The sequence below is a fragment of the Mus musculus genome, chromosome 9 (assembly GCF_000001635.26).
Source record: "Mus musculus strain C57BL/6J chromosome 9, GRCm38.p6 C57BL/6J".
Taxonomy (NCBI): Eukaryota; Metazoa; Chordata; class Mammalia; order Rodentia; family Muridae; genus Mus; species Mus musculus.
In genome coordinates, this window is record NC_000075.6 from 58,505,672 (window position 1) to 58,523,699 (window position 18,028).

The following is an 18,028-nucleotide window of genomic DNA, read 5'->3' on the forward strand; positions in this document are numbered from 1 at the left end:
TTTGCCTCAAGGCTCAGGAGCATAGAGGGGAAGTCACCTGTGAGGATGGGTGAGTCTGCACTGATAAAGCAGCCTGCGGGAGGAGGTGATGGCTGCAGCTGGCCTGAGAGGCACCTAGGAGAACACTGTCAGGAACAAGACAAGAGCTCAGCTTGGGAACTCCCAAGTAGCTCCAAGACTGTTCCCAGGGGTACTCAGCCTGTGACACTGTAACAAAAGGATCCACTGAATTGTCCCCAGAGCCTGAGAACAGGATGACAGCCACCGTCAATAGAGACTTCCCTCTAGGCCTGGTATAGGCAAGGGTAGATTCCCCAGACTTGGAGTGCTCAGCGCCTGCTCAGTGTGCGCATCTGCCCTGGGGGTTCAGCTTCCTCAAGGAGGCCCTCTCTCAGGCTTCCTGACATACTCAAGAGCATCTGGTACCCCATGAAGTCTGGAAGCAGCATTGGGTGGTGGTCTTTCCCTGGCCCATGGCAAGAGGATCTGAGAGCCTCTGGAACTCAGCCAAGCCACTCCCTAGTCAAGCTAACCCTGTTAACTCTCCTGCTCCCTGAGCACTGCCCCTCAGAGCTCACACACTGGAAAGAAGCCTGTATACCTGTCTTAATTCCTGGCGGGTTTTTGTTGGTTTGCTTTATTGTTTTTTGCTTAGTTGATTTGTTTTGGGTTTTTGTGTGCCTGTTTTGTTTTGTTTTGTTTGTTTTGTTTTGTTTTGTTTTGTTTTGTTTTGTTTTGTTTTGTTTTGTTTGAGACGGGGTTTCTCTGAGTAGACCTGGCTGTCCTGGAACTTGCTCTGTAGAGCAGGCTGTCCTTGAACTCACAGATCCATCAGCCTGCCTCTGCCTTCTGAGTGCTAGGATTAAAGGCCTGTGCCAACACTGCCTGGCCATTTTGTTGATATTATTGTTGTTTTTAAAGACAGTTTTATACGCATTTAGATTTTGTGTGGGGAGGAAATCAATAGATGTGATGTCACGGGGGGGGGGGGAGCATTCTTACACAGAGCCAGTCAGCAAGAGTAGAGCAGCAAGTCTCCTCTGGGTGAGTCAGATACCAGCATCCCTTCCTTGCCTAGTAACTCATTCATTGATGCTGGCACCGTGGCCATGACAATGTGATTCTCCTTCACTGCCATGCTTCCTTTCTGCCCCTGCTGGCTCTGAGCATCCCTGCCACCTACCTTCCTCACTGCACTGAAGTTCATCTCCCATACCACATCTGTCTTCCCTACTGGGTCACAGCCCTCTGAAGGCAGGAAAAATTCAATGTACTTCTGGTAACTTGACAGGTTCCCAGTGAGCCCACAAGAAGTAAGTACCCCCTCCTGCCTTGACCCCAGCAGTCCATGCAGGGTCATAAGAGTTTTCTAGTTCCAGGAAATGTCCTGAAAAGAGGGAAGTGCTTCTTGAGGCTTGAGAGGATGGGACATGTGAGGTCATGTTGCCAGAATCTCCTGCTCTGAGGCGGGAATTTCAGAAGCCCTCATCCAGTTTGGAGTTTTGATCGGTTGGTTTTCGCTTTTTCCTTATTTGGCTTTTTAATTTTTCTTTTAATTTTGGAGCATCAGCTCAGGGCTGAGAAATGGTTTTTTCACTTTTTAATAATAATTAAAAAAAAAAAAACAAGCTTCACTTCTAAGCCCTGTTACTCTGCCATCCTCTAGAATGCCAGCCATGCAGATGACGCATTCCCCAAGCAATTGCCAGTCGTCAGGGACTGGATAGAATGCAGTGAAGTGAACATGAGCTGAATTCGGTGCATTGGCCCTATGAGCTGTCTGCTCAGAATCTCCAGATGAGCAAGGGCTAGTTAAATACATTCTTCTACTCCCACAGTGCTGATGGCCTGAGAGGCTGTTCCCAAAGCCCTCTGAGTCACCTCACTGATGTGTCTCCATCCCTTTCCCTATGCCTCTGCCCCAACTCTATTAGAGCATCCTTCAGTGGGAGTGGTACAGCTCCTATGTGAATGGCCCTCAATGCAGCTCCCCACTGGGTGTCACAGAATGATGTCCTCAAGAGTCAAGCAGCTCGGAGATTCTAATACCTACAAAGATCCATAGACTCTGGCCTGATGTTACAGAATCCCCCGGATGTGAGCTAGAGCGCTCTCATACCGCTTCAGAGCTCCAGCTGCCTCCTCACCCTGCACATGGTGACTGAGAGATGTTCTAACAGGAAATAGAGCAGGAAGAAGGTGGTTTCTCTTGTCAGGTCTGTTGTTGGGATAAACTTTTCTGACAAGAGCAACTGAGAGGAGAACAGGTTTATTTCAGCTTACACTTCCAGGTCACAGCCCATTATTGTAAGGAAGACACGGCAGGAACTCAAAGCATCTTATCCATGGTCAGGAGCAAAGAGAGACTAAACACACCCTTGCTCATTTGCTTTCTTGCTATACACTTAACCTACTTCTTCTACTCATACAGTCCAGAGCCCAGCCTAGGAAATGGTGCCACCCACATTCAGTTCTGACCTCAAGACAAACCCGCACGACACGACACATAGGCAACCGGATCTGGACAGTTCCTCACTGAGACCTCCCATTGGCAACACAAGTAACCATCACGGAGGGGTCTACCGAAAAGACCCATACTCTCACCTCCACTGCCTCCAAGAGGACCACGGTTACCTCCCCACCTCCATAGCCTTCAGACAGAGTTCATTCTAGCTTTCCAGATGCAGAGAGCGGGTCCAGCAGGCTCTATCCCAGGTCAGGCAGCTCAAAGTCACTGATTGCCCATGGCCAGAGTCAGAAGCTGCCTGTAGCCTGGACCAGGTGGTAAGAAACCTCGAGCCTACATGGGGCCCACTGCCAGATTCCCAGACATTGGCTCCAGAGGGACCTGAGTCTGAACTGAGGATCCAACTTCTACTAGCTCTGGGCCCTAGTACGGATTTAACCTCTTAACCTCTTTGAGTTTTGATTTCTTAATGTCACAAGATCTACCAACAGTCAATGACAAGTTACTTGCAAAGACCCTTGGAGGAACTTTGAGCTCAAGGACTTGAGTCTTCCCTACCACATTGGCCCTAGGAAATGTCCTGAGCTCAGGGTCCAGTAGAACATTCCTGTGGCTGCTGTCAGGTCAGTGGGCTAAGCCTAGAGGAGAAGAATCATCCCAGGAGAGGGAAGGAAGGTAATACTGGAGCAGAGTCTCCCAGGATAGCTGAGCTGTGCTGACAGTGGACTCCAGGGGCTGTAATGAGTTGTCCATTAGAAAGGAGTCATCTGGGCTGGAGAGATGGCTTAGCAGTTAAGAGCACTGACTGCTCTTCCAGAGGTCCTGAGTTCGATTCCCAGCAACCACATGGTGGCTCACAACCATCTGTAATGGGATCCGATGCCCTCTTCTGGTATGTCTGAAGACAGCAACAGTGTACTCATATACATTAAATGAATAAATAAATCTTGAAAGAAAGAAGGAAAGAAAGAAGGAAAGAAAGAAGGAAAGAAAGAAAGAAAGAAAGAAAGAAAGAAAGAAAGGAAGGAAGGAAGGAAGGAAGGAAGGAAGGAAGAAGGGAGTCATCTTCCTGTAGGTGATCACACCTGGTATTGGGTGGAAACCATTTCTTATGCCTAAGGAACTGGACAGAAACCTACTAGATTGATGTTAGACAGGAATCTGCACAGGGGTGAGCAGTCATGGTTCAAGTGAGCCAAGCTGGAAGGGAAAGCGGGAGTGATGGACCAAAAAAAAAAAAAAAAAAAGCCAGGGATATCTCAAGCACCTACAACTCCAAACAGTTTTGCTACCCCAGCCTGATGAACATAGTACCCTCCTGCTACTAGACAGGATACGAGTATCCTAACTTTACCTTCAGCTTCCTCTGACAGGGAGAATCCTGCTGCCTCTGCCATGCTTCCCAAGGCCTGGCCTGGCGATGCCAGGGCTTGACAGGCGTAGTTTACCCTGCTGAGCAGGCCCCACCCTCACTGAGACCCCACTGGCTTGGGGCTGAGGTCCTGGGGCAAGAGTTCTCCGGGAGGCCCTGCAGGCAGAAGGCCAGCGTGCATACCACCCAGGCTGTTAAGTACATCCTTCCCAATACCCACCTGTGTGTGAGGGGTGGGGAGGGAGCTCCAGGGCCTCCATCCTGGTAGAAAGGGAAGTGGAATATTCTAGAAACTCACCTTCATTTCTTCTCCCTCCTCACCCCATGCTCCTCCTACTACCTCAATTCCACCTCCATTTATCAAATGCTAAGCAAGCATTGTCCAGTCATCCTTCACCTCCTAGAAGCTGACACTGTTTAAACTGTTTAAAGACGTGAGCTCTGGGCTGCAGACACAGCAATAGCAGAGGCTGTGCCACATGAATCATTCTTTTGTCTGACAGCCCCCATCATTAGGGGGTCATCAGGGGCCTTCCAGGATAGTTGCAAGAGTTCGGTTCCAGGAAAGAGCTGTCTATAGACAGAGTACTCAGGATCAGGCCGAAGGTGATGTTCAGTCTAGGGTAAAAGCCAGGCTCAGTGTGGGACACAGTCAGGACACAGGGTATGAGAAGTCCAAGAGTTTGATGGGGTTGGGGCTTAGTGTATAACATAGGATCAGAACTCAGTGTGTATCCACATCAGAGTCAGAGTGAGATGAGGTTTGGGGGGGTCAGCCTATGGACAGAAACAAGGGTCAGTGTGTGACCAGAGTTGAGGCCAGAGTGTGATCAGAATCAGGACTCACTGCATGACCACAGTCATGGTGTGTGACCAGGGCCAAGCCTCAATTTTCCATCAGTCTCAGCTCTTCAATTTTTATTTTAAACCATTCTTCACATACAAAATGCAAAACAGCTTGTTTCTCCCCTCTCTTCAAAAGATCCTACGGAAGAAAGAAAGACTTCAATGGCCCCGTGTGGCCTTTATCGTAGCACCTTGTGGGTTACTGTTACCTTCCATAACCTGGTCTCTGTTAGTCTCTGTTCCTCTTGCTAACTCCATCACGTAGCCTTTTGTACACAACCTCTGAGCTGCTGACTGCTCTCAGAGTGACCCGTTGCTCTAGTGGGACTGCCCTTGGTCCTCTGCTGTGATGTGTGACAGTTAGAAGCTGAAACTAGAAGAGGAACCAAAACTAGATTCTAAGTCTGTCCTCATAACTCTCATGCTAAGGGGCTTTGGGCCAGCAGTTTAGCCCAGGGCTTGTGCTCATCTGTGGCTAGGCTGCTGCAAGATCTTCACATGAGCTCCTAGATGGCCAGATAGAAGCTGGAAAGCTAAACAGACAGCTGATGTTCTGTGTGTGAATTGGGTCCTAGCGACCAGATCCATATTGATGAAGTTTGGAAGTTAGAACTGGAGACTGACTATGGCCACTTTGGGCTATTTTCAAGCAGTAAACCTGACCACAGAAATGAAGCAGTGTTTCTCTGTTGAGTCTTCAAAGCCTGGGTTTGGGGAGACAGGAGCAATGGATCTCTGGTCTTTTGATCAGGCTAAAGCTCTTTTTGTCTGCGGCCTCCCCCGTGCTGGGAATCGAGGTGGGTGCTATCATGCCTGATTGGTATGGCAGCACTCCTCTGCCTCTGGGGTGCTGGGATAGCATGTGCCACCATGCCTGGTTTGATAAGGTGTTGAGGGACTGACTCCAGAGCTTCACACACAGCAGGCACTCTACCAACTGAGCTGCATTCCCACCCTGGAAGCATGTTTTTAAATTCAGTGGTTCTAGTGATTTCTCTCACATAACCTATATCTTTTGACTACTGTAGTTACCACGAACCTTTACATCTCTGCAGACCAGAAGTTCAGAACAGTTCTGCTGGGCTAATGTTGAAGTCTGAGCAGAGGTATGCTCCTTCTAGAAGTTCAAGTGCGTCTGTTGGAGGGGGGGGGAATTCCATGTTCACATCTTTTGCAGGCTATACGTGTGTCCTTCATTCTTGGCTAATGGCCTTTGCTTCCATCTTCAGCCCAGCCCCACTGTTTGCATTTCACTCTATGTTCCTGCAACCTTCTTCTAGGAACACTTATGATGGACCCACATTCAATAATCCAGGCAATGTCTTAAGATTTCTCATCTACCAGGCATTTTCAACCTTCTGACATCACTCAACATTATCATCTGTGAAGTCTGCATTCAAGGACTGCATAACTGGGGGCTGGAGAAATGGCTCAGTGGTTAGGAGCACTGACTGCTCTTCTAGGGGTCCTAAGTTCAATTCCCAGCAACCACATGGTGGGCATCACAACCATATGTAATGGGATCTGATACCCTCTTCTGGTATGTCTGAAGATAGCTACACGGTATTCACATACATAAAATAAATAATAACAATTTTAAAAATACTGCAAAAATATCTCATAATGTTCAAGTAAGTATACGATTCCTGTGCTGGCCACATTAACAACTATCTTGGGGTACAGATGGTTTGTGTCTTTGATTGTATATGCTTGAATTTCTTTTGCCCTATGAAGTGGCTTCATAGGAGTTCCAACATGGACATCTTTGGGGGCTGTTACTCAACCTACTACATCACCAAGGTAGCATTCTTCTAACTGATCCATTCTGTGATATTCTGTGCTCCAGAAAGATTTGCTGGAGACCAACTTCAAGCTCCTTGAGATCTAACAATCTTCCTTTCCCTTCCTTGTTCCTCCTCCTTCTCCTTTTCCTCTTCCTTTTTTGGGGAACAAGGTCTCATGTAGCCCAGGCACGGAGAAATTAGATAGGAGGCGCCATTGGCTTGTAGTTATCCTTGGCTAAGTATGCTCTTGGTATAGCAGAAGCAGGAAATTAGCCAGGTCTAGGAAAGCCATCTCAACCCCAAATACCCACAAGGCTGGACAGAAGCCAAATCATGTGCTCTTCAGCCCCTAGGCTTGTACCCAAAAATGCAAAAACAGCATGTTACAGAAGAGACAGGACCTGAGAGAAGATTATCAGAGGTTACATCTGTGAACAACCAGTCAGCAGGTGAGCTTTTTTCTTTAATGCTTGTCCATGCACATGTGTGTGTGTATGTGTTCTGAAGATAAGAGGACAACCGCCGGTGTCATCTTCAGAAACACTGCCTACTTCCATTGAGGCAGGGTCACTTGGTGGCCTGGAGGTCACCAATTAAAGTAGACTGGCTAATCAGATAGCCCCAGGGATCCACCTGTCTGTTTCCCCAGCCCTGGGATCACAACTCTAAGCCACTATGCCCCATGTTTTTATGTGGAGATTGAACTCAGGTCCTCGTACTTGGAAGGCAAGCATGTTTAACAAAGGAGCTGTTTCTCCAGCCTCAGGATAAACATTTTTGTGATTGAGACCAGGAAAAAAAAACTGATGAGAAGATGCCCTTGCTCACTTGTATCACAGCATGCCCTGAGTGTACATGAACTGAAGCAAGCTAAGTGTGTGACCCCCAGAACCCAGAACATACCCAAGCCAAGGTGTAAATAGAGCAGGGAAACTGCTCCTTCAGGGTATTGGATGGAGTTGGGAAGACGGCTCAAGGAGGCAGGCGAAATGTTCATCTTGCAGGCATGAGGACTTGAGTTAGATCCCCAGGACCCACAGAATCTCAGTGCTAAGGAAGCTCAAACAGGAGCATAGTCTTCTCAGTGAGCCCCAGGCCATGGAGAGACACTGTCTCAGAAAAAGTGAGCAGCACCCGGAGAATGACAGCCTCCCCCCGAACCCATCCCCACACATGGACACACACGGACTCACAGACACACACACACACACACACAGACATGGACACACGCATAGACTCACAGACACAGACACACACACGGATGCACAAACACACATACATAGATACATACACAGACACAGGGACATAGACACACATATATATGAACACTCGCTGAGGTGTCAGATATATGTAGCAAACAGTAGACACTTTGTCATTTTAGATAAAATGGATAAACAGATGGCATCCAATAGGCAAAGCCACACCTCCTCTGATGGGCAAGAGATGAAGGAAAAGCCCAGATCAGAAAGCCTGATGGTCCTGCTCATGTACACTGTGACATCAGACCAACTTCTGTCCTCTGCAGGTCTCTCTATCCATCTAACGGGGACAGGGGGATCTGTGCCCATAACCATAGGGAAGTGAAGAAAGAGGGGTGCACAGGGAGAGATGAGGAAGGTTGAGGAAGGTTGAGGAAGTGGGAGATAGAATCCAGGGCCGGGGCAGGAAAGGGGCTTCAGCTGGGGAGGGAAGATGGGAGGTGTGAGGTGTCAGTAACAAGGTCCCAGCAGACAGGCCTGGGCATGAGCTGGAGAACCAGCCCCCCTCCTCCCTCATGCTCAGTACACTTCAAATTAATAATTAAAATGCTTCCTGTCAGATTCCAGCCTGACACATAATTAGAGCAGCTCTGGGCTTCAGGCGACGGACGGGGATGAGAACAGCTCTTGTTAGAGGGATTTTCCTGCAGCCTGGCAGGGTGGAACTCTCCTTTACGGCTTCTTCACAGGGCCCTTCCTTCTGTCTGCATGCTGGATACATGGGATGAAGTGTCCCTTTTGGCTAGGGAGAGGCAGGGGACCTTGATGTTTCCACCTGTCCCTGGAGATTGGATGAGATACCATCCTAAATGGATCTGAGAGTGAGACTCCAGAGTTATGCAAGAAAGAGGGTACCGAGGAACTACACAGATCAGAGACAAATCTGTGACAATATGCAGACTCCAGCCAACACCACAACCCACACACAGGACCCTTCTAGCCAAGGCTACTGAAGGTAGCTAAGGCCAGCCACCAACCCTTCAGGGTTTAAAACCCACACAGAGCACCCCCTACCAAGCCACAGCACCCACCACTTCCTTGTAGAATCCTGTCCTTCTCCAGCCCCAGCCACCAAAACTACGGATGTCAGTTTATCTCACCCCCTAAGGACCACAGCTGGGACCTGCTCCCCTTGGTTCTAAAATACAACCTCCCAGAAGCCTAGATTGTCTCCCCACCCCCTCTACCATTTGCTCCGAAGTCTAGTTCTCCACTCATAACTGTCACACTCCAGGCCTGGACTCCTATCCACACTGCCAGGCTCTGTAATGGAGAGACCTGAGCGCCTGCCTACCACACAGGGCTTCAAGCAATGGGGCCACCTTCTAGAGCTGGGTAGTGGGAGAGAGTACAGGCGCAAACTACCTATTAGAAGAAAACAATTTTAAAGGGACGTTGTGTTACTTCATTGAAGTCGCCTTCATAAATATTTCAGAGGTGTTTATTAAGAAAACCACAGGAGCGGAGAAGAGGTTGGTGAGGCTGAGGGGGAGAGATGGCTGATGGGATTTCAACTGTTGCTGCCACCAGTGACATGTTTACGCCCTTGGAGGAGCTGGCCTTGGGGAGTAGAAAATAGGGGGGGGGGATACCCTGATTTCCAGGGGCATTGGCAGTCCAGATACCTCTTGTTCTTTGGAAACAGAATAGACTCTCGGGGGCACAGCATTCAGCTGGGGCAGGTCCCTCCTGGATCCTTCTCTCAGTCTTGTCTCCAGTGTCCATCAGGATAATTCCACCCTTCCTCTCAGGTGAACCCCACAGCAGAGGAGAGACGGGGCGGTTCTCCCTCAGCAGGCTGATGTTTCCAGAACTTTCATGCTGTCCTTTGCCTTTCTCTCTCACACTCCCTGCCCAGTGCACACCCCTACCCAAGCCCCACCACATGACTCAGGAGCAGCAGAGTAGCCTCATCTGCTGGAGCACCATCCTTAGAAGGCCCTCAGCCTGGGGCCTGCCGCATTCCACACACAGGCAGGGAAGATCCTGCCTGGGGCCTAGAGAGGTCAATAACCTGCAGGCCACCATTTCCCTTGGAGCAATGACAGGGATGGCGGCCCAGAGGCCATTTTCTACAATGCTTCTTGCCTCCAGAAAGCTTTCTCTTCCCCAAGGCAGAGCCAACAAAGCAATTAAACTCCGAGTGTAGAATCGATCTGCAGGTCAAGAAATGACATTGATCCGTGGTGCTGGTACTCTGAGGGCATGGCTGCCAGGTGCCCAGACCTCTGACTGTCACCTTTGGGTGAGCGAGCAGCGGGCTCTCTGCTCCATCCTACCACTGTGCAGCCCTCACTCCACCACTGAGCATGTTCCCTTTATCAAGTTCAGGACCTTCTTGTTCTGGCTTTGCCTGACACTCTCAGGGCAGATTTGTCCCTTTATACTATGATATGCAGGTCATGTGGTCCCATGAAGGCATCCGGGAAGAGGGGTGCTGCTGACCCCATTTCTCAGCTGCAGCCTACAAGGACATAGAACATTTGGTCCTCAGCTCCCACAGGAATAGCACAGGTAGCTGATCCCATCAAGGACGTGGGAGGAGGCCACCAGCCTTCGGGAGCCTTCTCTGGTAAATAATAATAATTTAAAAAAAAAGAATTACTTGCAATTACCATATCAATTGTTCCCAGGTAAATAAGGGGCTTCCAAAAGATTTCTCAAGTAGCTTATTCCTTTTTAAATAGGTTAAGGGTCTCATTTGCATTATTCATTTGCTGGGAAATTCCTTTTTTTTTTTCATGGAGATTGCAGGAGTAAACTCCAGCCACCGACAATCAGTTCAGAAAATTGAATTAATGTGGTTCTGGGTCTATCTGGAGAACGGTGGAAGTGGGGGTGGTGGGGTGCACAGTCTAGACCAGCTGCTGGAGATGAGGGTGTCTCTGGGAAAACAATAGCCAGCTCTTTTTGTGGCTGGGAAACAGTAAGTGCAGAGGTAGGGTGGAGAGGATGGCAAGAAAGTATAGGATTTAAAAAAAAAAAGGCAGAGGAGAGAGGACAGGTGCTAGAATCGGGAGAGCCTGGGTGGATGTGGGGAGATACAGTTCTGTGAATAAGAGACTGTGAAAATGAGTTAGGCTGCTTCATCGGCCACCCTGTCCTCTTGTCCTTCATGATCCAGCCCTCTATTCCCTCAGTATTGTTACCCAGATGAAATGGAATACTGTCTCTGTATGCTCCTCCAATGCCCAAAGTGCTCAACCCAGGCCACTAGCACACTCTCCTGCTGGGCTGACCCAGATCTTCCTGGACACAGCCCACAGGACACTCAGGAGAACAGAAGACAGACACCAGGGGAATCAGCACTCTGGCCATGTCTTCCAGGTCATGAAGGCCCTGAGTCCAGTCTCCTAAAGGAGGCTGAGCCACCTCTAAAACCTGGACAACAACATTAGCCGTGACAAGGAACTTGATGCCTTTGCAAAAACCCTAGGATATGGCACTGGGGAGATGGATCAGCCGTTAAGAGCACTGGCTGCTCTTACAGAGGACTGAATTCAGAGGATTCTGAGTTCCCTGCCGTATCCCTCATTGGATTCTGTGGGCCTTGGGTACGAAAGTGGCACACAGACATCCGTGCCAGAGGACCAAGAAATAATGCATCCACTGAACTGGAGAGATGCTTCGATGGGGGTAATGTGCTTGCTGTACGAGTTGGAGGACCTAAGTTCAGATCCCCAGAACCCACATAAGAAGTTGGACATGGCAAAGCACAATAACTGTAGTTCTGGGAGAGACAGAGGACAGGTGGAGCCCAGGAGCTTGCAGTCTGGTCCAAAAGAGATTCAGTGAGAGATCCTGCCTCAAAAACTAAGGCAGGAACTGAGGGAAATAGCCTTTCTTCCCGTCCTTCTCTCAGAGCCTGGGACCTAGGACCTGAAGCCACCCTCTGCCACTTGTACATAGATGACTAAACACACTTAAATGCACACAAGGACACACACACACAAGTGCATTATTTCTTTTTAAAATATTATTTATTTAATGTATATGAGTACACTGTCTTCAGACACATCAGAATAGGGAATCAGAGCCCTTTACAGATGGTTGTGAGCCACCATGTGGTTGCTGGGACTTGAACTCAGGACCTCTGGAAGTGTGCAGTCCATGCTCTTAACCACTGAGCCATCTCTCCAGCCCGAGTGCATTATTTCTTTAGCAATAACTCTACTGCATTGTCTTACCAAATAATGCTTTGCAAACATATTGGCCCTTCCTCCTTATCTCCAACATTAGGAGTGACACAGTACAGGGACTTCCATGGAGGGGATATAGCAACATAGGGATCAGATGGTAACAGGCCACACACCGGACCTGGGAGCATGCTGACCTTGAACCATGGGCCTTGGAACTAAGTCTGGAGCCTGAGGAGGAACTAGAGGCCAAAGACCTTCAGGATGCTGTTGCAGAGGTGGAGGCAATTGCAAGGGTGAGAGCCAAGGGAGGAAAGAGATGCTAAGTTCAGTCACTCTGGCTAGTGTGGATCTGTAGCATAGTTAGGACCCCAGGCTACTCTCGGGTAGGAACACATCTGAGACAAGGGACAGGAAGAGAGAGAAGGTTATTTCCCTCGTACTCTGGCACAGGCTCCAGGGGCTGATGGCTGCTTACAGGAAGGAAACAAATTGTTCCTCTCCTCATTGAGCACACGATGCTGGAGGGAGGGAGCCACGTGACTGTGCACATCTGGAGGCCTGGGTTTGGGGGGTGAGTAACAGGAGAGAGACACAGAGGGAAAAGGTGGACGTGGGTAAGAGACCCCCATTTGCTATCAGGAAGCTGAACCAGCATACATGGCACTAGGTTCCACTTTTCTCCAGGGCCTGATGCATGATCTATTGATGACAGGAGTGGGGTTCCTACTAACCTCTGGGTCCCACCACACATTTGACCACTTCCTCCTCTTTTCCTTAGTTCAGTTTTTCTGAGCTTCTAACAGCTAAAAAGCAAGAATCCCTTGGTCACCTACAGTAAGGACAGAATAGCTGCTTGCTTTGGTGCCTGCCTCAAAGTTCTGTGGGGAAGAGGGGGAGTGTCTCTCTCTCTCTCTCTCTCTCTCTCTCTCTCTCTCTCTCTCAGAATTCTGTTTTGCATTAACTTGCAAAGTTTCGTTAGAGCCCCTGGAGAACATGTATCAAATATTCAGCAATGACCTCACCCAATTGCATCAGAACTTCTGGGGAGGGAGCCCAAACACCAGTATTATTAAAAACTCCCTAAGTGATTTTAACACGCACAGCCAGAGTCTACTGGACTAAATGGAGCCCGGAGCTTTGTCACTGGGAGCAGAGTGTGCAGGATCAAGGAGGTTAATCTATTATGCGTGGATGCAGTATGATCTCAGCCAGGACCCCAGTCTGGAAAGAACAATAATGAAACATGTTCAGAGAAGGACCAAAGATCATATTAGCTAAGGGAAGCTGAGGGTGTGGTGGGTGAAGATATTTTGCAACACAGATGCTAGAAAAGGTAGAAGGCTAAGGTCACTGACTTTCAATCTCAGGGTTGCAATTTGTGTACCCCATGAGACCCAGATTTCTGCCCTGCTCCCAAATAATCCTGCCTCATTAGTAATAAAATATCATCATAATAACCCAGACCTGTAGAACCAAATGGCAGGTTATGGACGCCCTGGGATTCAGTGCAGGCAGTGCCCTTGCCCCAGGGCACCTGAATCCAGGATGCTGATGAGTCTTCCCATCAATCTTAGTCAAGAGTTCTGCACCCCGAGCTCAGCCTGGCATGCATCCACAGGTCCACATCCACATATCCAGTGGGTCGGTAGATATATTTGTCCAGGATTGAGAGCCCAGAAATGCACACAGCTCCCAAGGAGATGCTGAAGAGTCCAGAGAGATGAGAAAGAAATGGCTACAAGTCCTAGCCACTGCTCAACGGGGACTCCATCCCTGAGAGTCCCTGAGAGCCCAGAAGGAGCCTGGATCCTCAATACTGTCCTTGCACTTTCTAGAATCTATTTTGCTAATGACCCTCTTGTATGGGCCCAGCTTAAAAAGGCAGCCCAGACAGCTGCCAACTCCAGCAGCATTTCAGGTGAACTCAGAGAGCTAGGGATGGAGCATGCACGGAGCCCTGGGTTTCATTCCCAGCACTGCACAGACCAGACACTGCAGTGTCAGCGCTTGGGAGGTAGAGGCAAGATCAGAAGTGTGTTGTCATCCTTGGCTATGTAGTGAACCTGAGGCCCAGTTTGGGATACAAACTGTTCTGCCCCACTTCTAACCCAAATAAAATAAAATATGTCTAGAAATCCCACTTGTAGAACCTCATAGTGTGGAAACTTGTATTAGTCGTGTCCAAACTGACAAGACAGCTCTAGAACAGGCACTATGAGGTGTTACCACTCCACTTACAAAGAATGAAAGAAGTCTTTGCTAGAAGGTAGATACAAGGGCCTGGAGAGATGGCTCAGTGGTTAAGAGCACCAACTGAAAAAAAAAAAAAAAAGCACCAACTGCTCTTCTGGAGGTCCTGAGTTCAAGTCCCAGAAACCACATGGTGATTCACAAACATCCATAAGGAGATCTGACACCCTCTTCTGGAGTGGCTGAAGATAGCTACAATGTACTTACAAATAACAAATAAATAAATCTTTAAAAAGAAAGAAAGAAAGAAGAAGAAGAAGAAGAAGAAGAAGAAGGTAGATACAAAATAGTATCACTGTAGTATTCAGCTCCCAGGTTAAAAAGCAGAGCTAATTCACCTAGAAAGCAGCCAGATGGTACCCAAGGGCGGGGCTATTGCCTGTGGAAGGACATAAGGGAACGTTGTGGGATTCCATCGCTGTTCTAGATCTTGATCAAAGTAACAGTGACACTTGTGTAAAAATTCATGAACCCAAACACCAAAAAAAAGCAGCAAAACTTAAATGCTAGATGCATCCAATAGTGATGCAAGAAAGTCAGGAAACATTGCAAAGTACTGTTATTAGACATATGCCATCTTATAACTATGCCACCTGGAGAAGAGTCTGGAAGAAAAGCAAACCCTTTGTCTGAGTGGACAGGGACAGTGGCAGGACAGACCATCTCTACCTCTCTGCATTTGCATCTGTGCCTTCCAGTGTTCCTCATATGAGGAACCCCAGGTTGACTCAATGAGTAGAATGCCACAAGAGAGTAAAGACCAAAATTCAGATCCCCAGAACCCTTGTGAAAAGGGGGCTTGCCTATAAACTCCCTGGAACAAACATCCTAGAAGAACTAGCTACAACAGCAAGCTGAGACTCTTCTCCAGTGTGATCCTGCCTCAGAAGATAAGGTCGAGGGTGATAGAGGAAGACAGTAAATGTCCACCTCAGGTCTCCACAGGGGAGCACACAGGAATGTGAACGTGCATACACAAACACACATTTAAAAACAAACAAACAAACAAACTGACAGGCTTTCCAACCAGAGCTTTAGGAATTGCTCATTTTGGAAACATCCAGGGTCTCTGCTCATTGGCTCACAGGTATAGGCTTCCCATTCAGTATCCACATCCTGGAACTGAACAAGGCCAGGTGCTGCAGGTACCCCTCCCCCACCCCCACTCCTCCCCATCATTCAACTCTACATGCAAGCAGACCATCTGTAACAAGTCATTAGGAGAGGCAGGGGGACTCAGAACTCCGGCCATACCATCCTTACCCTTCCTGTTCCCTCCCCATGAATGACTGAGTGGCCAGGTCCACTAATTGGTCTTCACAGGCCAGGTTACAAATGGTGGTAGGGGCGAATTCCGGTCACACCTCCAACCAGGCAAATGAACCCTTGCTCTGTCCTCTCTTCAATATGAATGTGACACCTGCAGGCTACAGCTTGTCGCACTGTGAGAATTATTTCTCCATTAAAATGCAGGAATTGGAGCTTTGCCCAGGAAGGGCAGCTAAAAATACTGCTCTCTAAGGCACTTGTCATCAGGGGACATGGTGGCCACTTTTCCTCACCCTTCAGCTTCCAGGCCAGTCCCACACCTGCTGGGTCTCTTCTCAAGCACTGGATATTGTCATGTCTGATCCTTACCTCAACCTGACTGGAAGACAAGACACCAGGTGTCTCTCTTCTACAGATGGGAAGACAGGTGCAGACTGCTGGCCTAGGGTCACTGCACAATCTACAGAATCATCAAAACAGCAACAATGTTGCATTGGCTGCAGGGCGGGAAGCCTTAGCCTCACCGGCACCCCTACCTGTTTTCCCTATTAGCCTTGTTTGATTCTCACAAGAAACCTTTGAAGCTTTCCAATCCCTGGTGGGGACTGAGGTATATAAAGGAGAACAGCGTGCACAAGGCACTGACTATGTGGGAGGGGGAGACGGTGCTTTTGAATTCCAAAACCCACCCAGTGCACCAAGTGTAAGACATCAAGCAAAGAAAATCTTTCTGTTGCTGGAGTTGGCAAACCCTTCCGTTTTGGTTGTTGTTTTGAGACAGGATCTCATGTGGCCCAGGCTGGTCTCAAAGTCAATACCTAAGCCAGAAGATCTTGAACTCTGATCTTCCTGCCTCCAACTCCTGAGTGCTAAGAATAGAAGTGTACACAGTCATGTTCCATTTATGCAGGGCTAAGGTTCAAACCCACAGTCTTGTTCATGTTAGGCAAGAAGCACTCTGCCAACTGAGCTACATCCCCAGCCTCAAACCATCCAGTTTGTAAAGGCTGTCACATGCTTCTCACACAGGGCTCTGTACCGCTATTCAGTAAAGAAATTATCCATGTTCCGAGGGATGAGGTCATGTGAGCAGCCTGAGCCCCACCACAGCACAGCTCAACTTCCTGTTCAAGGCCAGCCATAGTCTGACTAAGGCCAAATTCTGAAGCTATTCCCCCAAGGAAAAAGCACACAGAACATTTTGCAGGCTCCCCCATCCCTGAATCTGGTTCTCTATAAACTAGTTTGTCCACCAAGCTCACTACCCTCTAAGACTTCCTCGAGGAAGGTGACCTGCAGCGACACCCAAAGGGCAGTGCCTGGCTCAAGATCACAGAGCAGAGCCAGGCCCTGGGCCTATTCCAGAGTCCCCCTGGGTCAGGCAGGAGCATTGTGCACACTTATTCCTCTATTCTCTGCTTCATCTTGCCTTTCTGCTTGTTTGGGTTCTTTTGTTGTTTGTTGTTTTCTCTTCAACTTGACAGAAGTTTGAGAAGAGGGAACAGTTGAGAAAGTGCCCCTGTAAGATGGAGCTGTAGAGAAGCCTGTGGGACATTTTCTTGATTAGTGGTTGATGTGGGAGTGCCCAGCCCACTGTGGGCAGTGCCATCCCTGGGTAAGTGGTCCTGAGTTGTATAAGAAAGCAGGCTGAGCAAGCCAAGAGGAGCAAACCTATAGGCAGCACTTCTCCATGACCGCTGCTCCAGTTCATGTCTCCAGGTTCTCGCACTGATCTCACTACCTGAAGGACTATGCTCGGGAGATGGAAGCTGAGATAAGCCCTTTCCTCCCCAGGTTGATTTGGTTATGGTGTTTTATCACAGCAATAAAATCCCTAATACATTCTCATTCTGAAGTGGGGACGTTAGCAGAAGCCCTAAACCAGGCTAGATTTGGAGACAAAATGGGTGAAACTAGAAAATATAATCCTGAATGAGGTAACCTAGTCACAAAAGAACACACACGGTATGCAAGCACTGATATTAGCCCCAAAGCTCAGAATACCCAAGATACAATTCACAGACCATATGAAGATACTTTAGTCCTTCTTAGAAGGGCGAACAAAAGGAAGAAGAGGGGGAGTGGGAAAAAGGAGGGTGGGATCAGGTATGAGAGGAGACAGGGATGATATATAGAGGGTCAGGAATTTGAACAAAGGTGTGTAGCAATGAGAGATGGGGAACTGGGGTTAGCCACCAGCAAGTCCCAGATGCCAGGAAAGCAAGAGGCTCCCAGGACCCAACAGGGATGAGATTAGCTGAAATGCCCAACAAAGGGGAGGGAGAACCTGTAGAAACTATATCCCGCCCGAGGTTAGGCAACACCCCCAGTTGGGGGGATGGGGTCACCCACTCATCTCCAAATTCTTAACCAGAAGGGCTCCTATCTAAAGAAAATACAGGGACAAGGTATGGAGCAGAGACTGAAGGAAAGGCCATCCAGAGACTGCCCCACCTGGGGATCCATCCCATATACAGTCACCAACCCAGACACCATTGCAGATGCCAAGAAGAGCTTGCTGACAGGAGCCTGTTATACCTCCAGAGCCTGAAAAATACAGAGGCGGATGCTTGCAGCCAACCACTGGACTTAGCATGGGGTCCCCTATGGAGGGGTTAGGGGAAGGACTGAAGGAGCTGAAG